We start from the raw sequence: 8,872 nt of genomic DNA on the forward strand, positions 1-8,872 counted from the left end.
GTATGAAAAATTTGAAAGATCTCATAATTTATCATTTTAACAGCTAACGGATGTTCTAATATATAAATTTCTTGAGATAAGAACGATGTATAATTTGAACTTATCTTATTTCGTGATAAAATAATGTTTAAAGTATGATATTTAATAGAAGAATTATTATATATATATATGCATTTTATTTTTCATTTAAACATTCTATAATTAGTTTTATTCAATACAAACTATATTATTGTTTATAAGATAAAGACATAAATTAATTTTATTCGATTGATTAAACCACAATCAATTAATTTATATCAATTACTATTATTTCGATCAATACTATAATTACGCTCCCTATTGTTCTCAACATATGTGTTTATATATATATATTTCTTGCGTACTATCGAAGGGCCTGGCTTAATTGATTAATATTAATGTAATTATTCGACGACGGAAGACAATCATATGCTTAATTGCTTTCAATTTACAGGCAGTAAATTTTGTAGTAAAAAGGATAGGTCAAGATTATCAATTGTATTTTATTATCGTAAAAGTAAGTTAGTTAAATATAGATATACATTTATACTTAAAATTCTTAAAAGCAATTTATAATCTAATTTAAAACATGAATCACACACTTCAACTACAAGACGAAAAGTTATTTGATAATCCCACTCGAAAATTTTATAAAAGAAACTGTGTAAACTTCTACAAGTTTACTTGTACGAAGGGATACTTAAGATAAGTGGCGAAAAAACAAGAAAACACTTATAAGTAAGTAAACAAACTAATCGTGTCACTTTATCAATATTATCAAGATTCATCGTACAATTAGTCAATAATCGTATCAACCTTTTATAATAAAATATAATTTTAGAAATTTTCAACAACTGGTGAAATAAAATACGTAAAATACAATATTGAGCATCAAGTTTTAAAATATAACAATCTCAAGAAATCGTTTGACTATAAAATCAATTGGAAATTTTGTACATTTATCGGACGATATCTCAGAAATATCTCATAAATTTCTTTCAAATAAAAATAACACTAATTAAAAATGATAAAAATTCGAAAATATCTCAAACAAATTTTGTTCCATAATATCAATAATCTTCTAAATAAAAAGAAAAATTCATCGTAGCTCCAACTCGAATAGAACAGAACAAAATTTTTTTTCTCTCTTTCTAAAATAAACAATAATATTCGGGAATTTCGAACCGAAATTGGCATGTCAGTGTTACCGACAACATGTATTAAATAACACAGAATAATCATGCAAACGAATCTCTGTCGCGTGCCTACATTACATATATATATATATATATATATATCGATTGCTAATCAACGGTGTTGATTGACTGATAATGGGTATCGATATTCCGAGGAAGCCACCGAGTGAAGATCCTCCGAGTATTCGAATATCCCCCTCCCATTCCGCTCGTCTCTTTCTCCACCTGTGCAATTAAACAGCAGCAACTCCCTCCTCTCCCCTCCTCCCTCCATATTCGATGAAAAATTTAATAGCCACGATCCGCAAAACCGATTGACACGTACCGATGTAAATCGGTGTTTATCACAGAGCTTTCCATATAGAGATACATATACATGGAGAGAAATAATTACGGTGCACAATATGTGTATAGACAATATCTGCGTGCATACTGTATTTATTAAATTGAACAGCCTATCGATACGGTTGGCTGTTCTCGAGTTAAATATAAACTTCGATCGTGCGCAAGGATTATTGCGTATCATCTGAGGAGGGGAGGGGAGAGGGGGTTATATTCGATAATACGGATTGATGGTAACGTGGTAATTTAATGGGCTCGAAGATTCGTGGTGGATTCGTGCCAGTTTCTTGGCGAGTCGAATCTCGAGGATGGATTAATACCCGATGAAATTTTGATTTTGATATTGGAATGATATTTGTATAGTTTGTAGATTGTGTCTTTAGAGAAATTGGTTTAATTACTTCTTTGCAATTTGATTATATGAGAAATTGTATGATGAAGGATTTTGTTTATTTGTTTAATTTATTCACTTATATGGAACTAGGGTAAATAAAATTGATTTTGTAATTGTATTGCGATTTGGATATTGAGAAAATGTTAAAGGCACGTGTCATTGTACAAGATTTTTTTAATATCTCTTTTTAATTTTCATTGGATGTTAATTCATCTTTGGAAATAAAATACTTTGTGTGTATTTTACTTTACAAAAATATAATTGTGATAAGAAGTTGAGGGATGTTTACTTCTTATTATAAAAGAGAAAGATTTTTATTTATTGTATTTAGAACAGAACTTTTAAATAGTAATTATTTATCTAAATATCTTTGTAATTTATGATATTTTATGAAAAAATCTCGAATAATGAACGAAATTACAGTATTATTTAAAAATGAATATTTTTAAAAATTATTTCTTCATGAGATTTCTAGATAAAAATATTGCCATTTTTCTAAAATAATATATTAAAGTTAAATTGTTCAACATTCTCACTTACATACTTTTAGACATTCTAAATTAAGATTTTATAGGAATCCACCTGCTTACCAATTTTAATCAATTGCTCAATATGAATTTTTGGCAGGGAACCAATGAAACAATTGTGCATCAGTTGTTCGGAATTTATGATCTCAGAAAGAAAAAATAATCCACGCGATTCAATCATGTGATATGATAAATTTTCTGTTTTAGAAATATTGAATTGCAAAATAGTTTTCCTTTAAAATTAGTCTTAAATTTGGAGAAAGAAATTAAGTACTTAAAACAATATCATATATTTTATTTCGAATAATTATATTCACCTTGTCATGATTATAAAAAAATTTATTCACATTTTCTTTTTTTAAACGCTTCTCTCCTACGTATTTCAATATTTTATAAATTACATCCACTATTAATACCAATAACTTGAAGGATGTATTCCAATATCCTCCAAGAGATTAAGGTAATCAAGTTAAGTGATTCATCCTATATACACAATCTTCGATCGTTTAATTTAGAATGAATTTAAAAATTTCCAATATTTTTTCTATATTTTCTTTTTATAAAATTCAAAGGTATGAGCGAACTCTGATTAACAAAGTTTATTAATTAATGAAACATTACACGCTTTGATAATTTATGCTCGTTACGATAACTTTTTTCTCTCGACAAAATGTTTGTTATAATGCACACAATAGTAAAGTAAAAAATATTTAAAAATTATCTTCGGGTAATAAAAATTTTATTTCAATTAAATCATTTTTCGCTTGTTTTCACTTTAATTTATTTCGATGTGATTGAAAGATCGATATATTTACGGCATCCCCTTGGGATAATTAATAATCACTAATCTGCTTCAAAGGCAGATTGGTAACAAGTTAATTACTATGTATATAGGATCATTTACATATTTAGTTAGATTGAACTTGACTGATCAAAGACGGAGCAAATTGAAAAATTTTACACATGGTTCTTTCGGTATTAAATTTATCATCACCTGTTGAAATTGAACTCGTCGTGCTCAAATAATAAAGAGAGAGAGAGAGAGAGAGAGAAAGAAAAAAATTTACACCTTCACATTTTATCGACGTTCCCGCAATCTAATTACTTGGAACAAGAATATAAAGGGAAAAAAAGGTGCCGATCAAAGCATTCTATTCTCGACAGTAAACCCCAGGAATAATTGCGAGTGGTCGCCCACCTCAGCCAACTGTCGCACCGTCTGCTTGCAAGATTAAACTTACTATAAGTTGGATTTATTTAATCGTAAAATAGACGACGAGAAATTATTCGATCATTCAAGGATATTTAAAAAAAGAAAGGGAGAAAAAAAAAAGAAATTCGCGATTCATCCGAAAATATAGAATACAAATTACTCATTTGCATTGAAATCAATGTAAGGTTGCTATCGTCTCGTGTAAAACGTGATTCAAAATATTCAACCCTTTTTCATTCATAAATCCTTTCCTTCATACAAAATTTTCAGATAAAAATTTGAATAATATTTTCCTAAGCTTTTAGAGACGATTAAACGACCACGATGTTTTACTTCCATTCAAATAAGTATTAGACGACATCTATACACATTATGTTATCTAATTCGAAATATAAATATTCGAATTGGATTTTATATTATTTAAGTCTAACGACTTGTCATTGGGATGATATTTTATATAATTTAAAGTGTAAAGTATTCGTACGTATCTCAAGATCTGGCGATGAAGAGAAAAGTATTACCTATTCTCTGTGAAGTTTTACGACTTTACAGCTGGAATAGGGATGACACAGGACCAGGGGAGGTTTTGACGGTATTGATTTCCCAAGCCCGGGACCTCGTACCATCTGCAACTCAAACTGCTTCACCGAGATACCCTTACATGCTCTACAGAATTGTATAAAATCTTATACAATGCTATCTCAATGTATATCATCGATCGTTTCGTTTCGAAAATTTTCCACCCTGTTCTTGCCATTCTCCATCTTATTATGGCTCGTTGGAAAACGAGGAAAAATAAGGAAAAGTAAGGATAGAGGATTGTTCGATTTAATTGTGATCTCGTAGACGATTCGCACGTGTTTGAGTATGAGTCGAGGATGAATGAACGAAGAAATTTATCTCGCAGATTTTTCAACACTTCGAATCAAATTTACAAATTTTTCCGATCATTTCACGTGAATATCAATGGCTGAATGTTTACACACGTCTCCTGTGTCTTTTCATATTTAAAATCGCCCACAGAAACATTCAAAACTGAATTAACGCTAGCAAATATTTGTATAATTTGACATTAAAATATTAAATGAAAAGTTCAGTGTGTATTTAAAAAAAAAAAATAATGCAAATATATTTTTTTTTGAAAAATATAAAGAGAATTAATACATTTATTTGTACATCGATTCATTGTTATTTTTATGTGTAAATATGGATATAAATTTACGTATTTTTCCTAGATTTTGTTTATATATAGATAGAAACAGAGAAATTATTATTAAAATAATAAGATAAAAATCAAAATTGATAAAGAAAATACGAAAAGAAATTTTAATAATCTTTAATAATAATCAAAAAATTGTTTTGTTAAAAATAATTAATTTTCTAATCTTTAATTATATTTTTCTTAAAAAAATTCTAATGAAAAATTATTAAATGATATATAATTTTTTTTTTTAAATTTAAATTTAAATTAATATTTGGAAAAATTAAAAATAAAGGAATACTTAGGACTGATTGTAAGAAAATATTCTTATTATTTTGATTGACGCAATCTGACTGTCTTCGACGCATGTCATCCCACACGTCTTTCTCGTCTCATTATCGAAACAAAGGAAGCCTGGTTACTGGGTCAAAGGTGACAAGCCACCAATTCAGAAAATTGGCCTAGTAATATTTCTACAAAAATACAATCACGAAACGAAACTGTTATCTATTACACATTATTTTATTATTAAAAGTTTATAAAAAGTTGTTTTTAGTAAAATATAAATATTTATACGTATAGAAGAACACGGAAGAACAAATTTGCAATAAAATTTAATAATATTTTATTTGAATAAAAATGTATGTTTTTTATGTGGTATTACACGAAGATTTTCACGAATAACTGTAATTTTAAATTCATTCAAAGTATTTATAAAATGTTATTTAAAGGGGATATTAATGATAAAATTTCCAATGTAATGAAATATAATATAAAAATGGACAGGAATGAAATACGGGAAAATGAAAGAAAATAAAATTAATATAATACAATTAAATTACACGAAGATTGTAATGAAAATTAGGCACGTACTTCTCAAACGTATAATTAAAATGGTAATTTTTAAAAATTATAAAAAAATAATTCAATATCAGATACGTGTTTTTATTATTTAAAAATTCTTTTTCTCGAATGTACTCACATGTGACGTTAATTTACGTTTGAATAAACTTGATTTCTCAGAAACAAATCTCTCCGAAACCCGTAGTTGCTCACGTGGGAGATGTTCTTAATTAGCGAAGCAACCTAAATCAGCAACGAGAGTTGCTAATAAACCTGTGTGTTGCATGACAAAGTGGTAAACAAAGTGGAAATTAGAAATTGAAGGAAAAAAAAAAAATTGGCAGCAAGTCAAATTATTGCTATTATTAAATTTCCAATAAGTAAATATTGATTTTTAACACGTATGCACTTTCAGAATTTAAAAGTATTACACATTGTTATTTTATATAATTATCGAACAAATTTTTCACGTAATAAACATTGTTTGATTTTGGCAAACATGAAACATAATGAAATGTGCACACGTGAAATTCTTTAAACTCAGTTCAAATCTCAAACCTTTATAAGTGGAGAAAGAAAATCTCCATAAGTAAATAATGGATCGAGAGTAATGGCTGACTATGAATGTCATGTGACTACTTAATAAAGATGCTTCACCTTCAACGTTTCAAGTTTTCTCTCTCACGTTCTTCTGCTTCTTGAATTGAATACATTAAAAATGCAGATATCAAGGTATTAAACAATGGTCTTACACTTCCTCATATCCCTTCCCAGTTTTCCTTCTGTTCATTCTAATGAATAACTGTATTCATTACTTCATTATACGTGCAAGTTCGAAATCCTATAATGCTATTACTATCGCTTGAATGAAAGATCAGGGGAAAACGATGTTCCACCTACATAAGTCACTAATCGTGACAACAAAGATAGAATAATAGAGCTTGATCTCAAGAATAGATCTGCTAAATAATAAGAGATTTGAATCTATGATGATACAATAATATCTTTCTTATATGTATATATAATTCTCGATTAATAATTAACATCATACAAAAATTAGAATTTTAGAAAAAAGCTTCATCATATAAATTCAACCTTATTAAAACCAATTCAATTCAAATAAATTTGAATAGTTTCTTATCTGTTCTAATCTAAAAATACGCAAATATTTATAGATTACACAAACCTGAATTATTACATAAATAAAATGATATTCGGAATATTTAGGCGTCTCAATTTTATATTGAAGAATAAGAAAAGCATTATTTTTATCAATAATTAATTCCTGATAATATTAAATCAACGTTTAATACTTAAGTCACATCGTTTACAAAATCTCATTTCTTCACATCTTTTTTCTCTTTCTATAATTGAACTTGAAAAGAAGAAACTAATTAATTAATTAATTCTTCACGAAAATATTCGAGATTCGATAAGATGACTAATTTCCAAGACACGTGGCGTCACGGACGATTAAACACATTGAATTGAGAAGATAAAATGGTTAGAAGGCGATCACGCGAAACGCAAGGTGTAGAAAGTGAAGATGGTATATATATATATATATATATATATATATACATCGATGGTTCGTTAAAGGAACCTCCTACCTTTTTACTTTATTTCCGTACGTAATCAATAGGCGTTCGATCGAGTCGGTATATTTCCGAAGTGGCGTCTCCAATGTTCACAAGAGCACCTCTTCTCCTTTATCGGGGTTGTCGGCGCAGAAACGAGCGAGGAAAGGATACGTGGGGAGGGGGGCGAAATTGGAAGAAGTGCGCAGGCCGCTAATACATCTTCTTCAAGAATTATAGGTGTCGTGTATAAATAACCGGCTGCTTATTTATCGTGCTCTATCGAGAAAGAAGCGGGAAAGGAGGGATGAAAAAGCCATTTTTATACGATATGTGTATACTCGTTTAACACTTTAGGTATTGGTTTCATTTTTTTTTTTTACATATATATATATATGTATTTATATTATAATTTATATCAAATATAAATTATGATTTCTATGTGTATTTTCTATGTGTTGTATGTATGTATTTTTCAAAAGAATGAATAGGGAAAACTACTTTCCTTTATATTTGGAAGATTATAATAAATATATCTAAAATAATTATAGAATAAGAATTTAATAATTAAGAAATGGTAGTTAAAATTTACAAAGTACAAAAGTTATTTAATTTTTATTTATACGATTTTCTTTATCTATTTTATTCTTTTTTCAAAATGTATAGAAAAATTAAGGATTGCCATGTGTTAATCTTTAAGGAATATTTTCATCTTTGAAATACGACTTACATAATTTATAATTTTTGGGAATAGTTAAATCTTCTTGTTACTTGATTGGAGCAATATTTATCATATGTTTTCCCAAAATTGTTATTTTGCGTGTGGAACAGCATTTGCGTGAAATAAATTTTAAGGACATCAAGATCGTTGTTGCTATTTGGTTCGCCTTCTATTAATAATATTTTCTATAATCGATGTGAAAGATATTTACTCTGGCAAAAGATGGCGAGCAAGCTATATATAAATAGCTAATCACTTGTTTATCGAGCATCTCTAATAAAGCCAAGAATATTAATATATAATATCTATAAACCTGGTTTCTAAATAATTATATTTAATTTTATTATGATAAAAATCTGTGCAACTATAACAATAATAATTTAGATAAATATTTTTTTAATAGTGAAAAAACAGGTTCGTTTCCCTTTCTATATCCGGGATTAAATTAAATATCAAAAGCTTTATTTAAAGCTTTGTTATATAAACTATTTATTTTACAATAAAGAAAATATTCATTCCTCTGACATTTGATTTTTCCTCTATATAAATACATATGATCTTTTAACAGTTCAAACAGGATATATCATCGTACAATCTCATACATATTTCGTATGTATTTGGATCGTGGCTTCATCAAAAAATCTCATTGCACATCTATTAATCATTTCGACCTCCTGTCTAACATTTCTTTCGAAGCGTGCTGCAAATCGTCCTCGAGACGCAATAAAAAGGGATAGATAGAAGGAGGAACCATCAGGTTATAAATGTGAAAGTTCAAGTTTTATTTACTATAAGTTTCGCGGAGGAATACACGTTTTATTAATAATACAACGCATTTTC

General features: G+C 28.0%; 1 long non-coding RNA gene across 1 annotated transcript in view; it reads right to left on the bottom strand.

The window, feature by feature from the left end:
* The window catches only part of LOC116185443, a 9,240-nt gene extending 1,547 nt beyond the window's left edge, over positions 1-7,693 (bottom strand). Inside the window, exon 1 of the long non-coding RNA XR_004150299.1 lies at positions 7,345-7,693. This is a non-coding gene — a long non-coding RNA (uncharacterized LOC116185443). The remainder of the gene's footprint in view (positions 1-7,344) is intronic.
* Between the last annotated feature and the right edge of the window lie 1,179 nt (positions 7,694-8,872).

This window comes from Apis dorsata, unplaced genomic scaffold (assembly GCF_000469605.1).
Source record: "Apis dorsata unplaced genomic scaffold, Apis dorsata 1.3 scaffold_176, whole genome shotgun sequence".
Taxonomy (NCBI): Eukaryota; Metazoa; Arthropoda; class Insecta; order Hymenoptera; family Apidae; genus Apis; species Apis dorsata.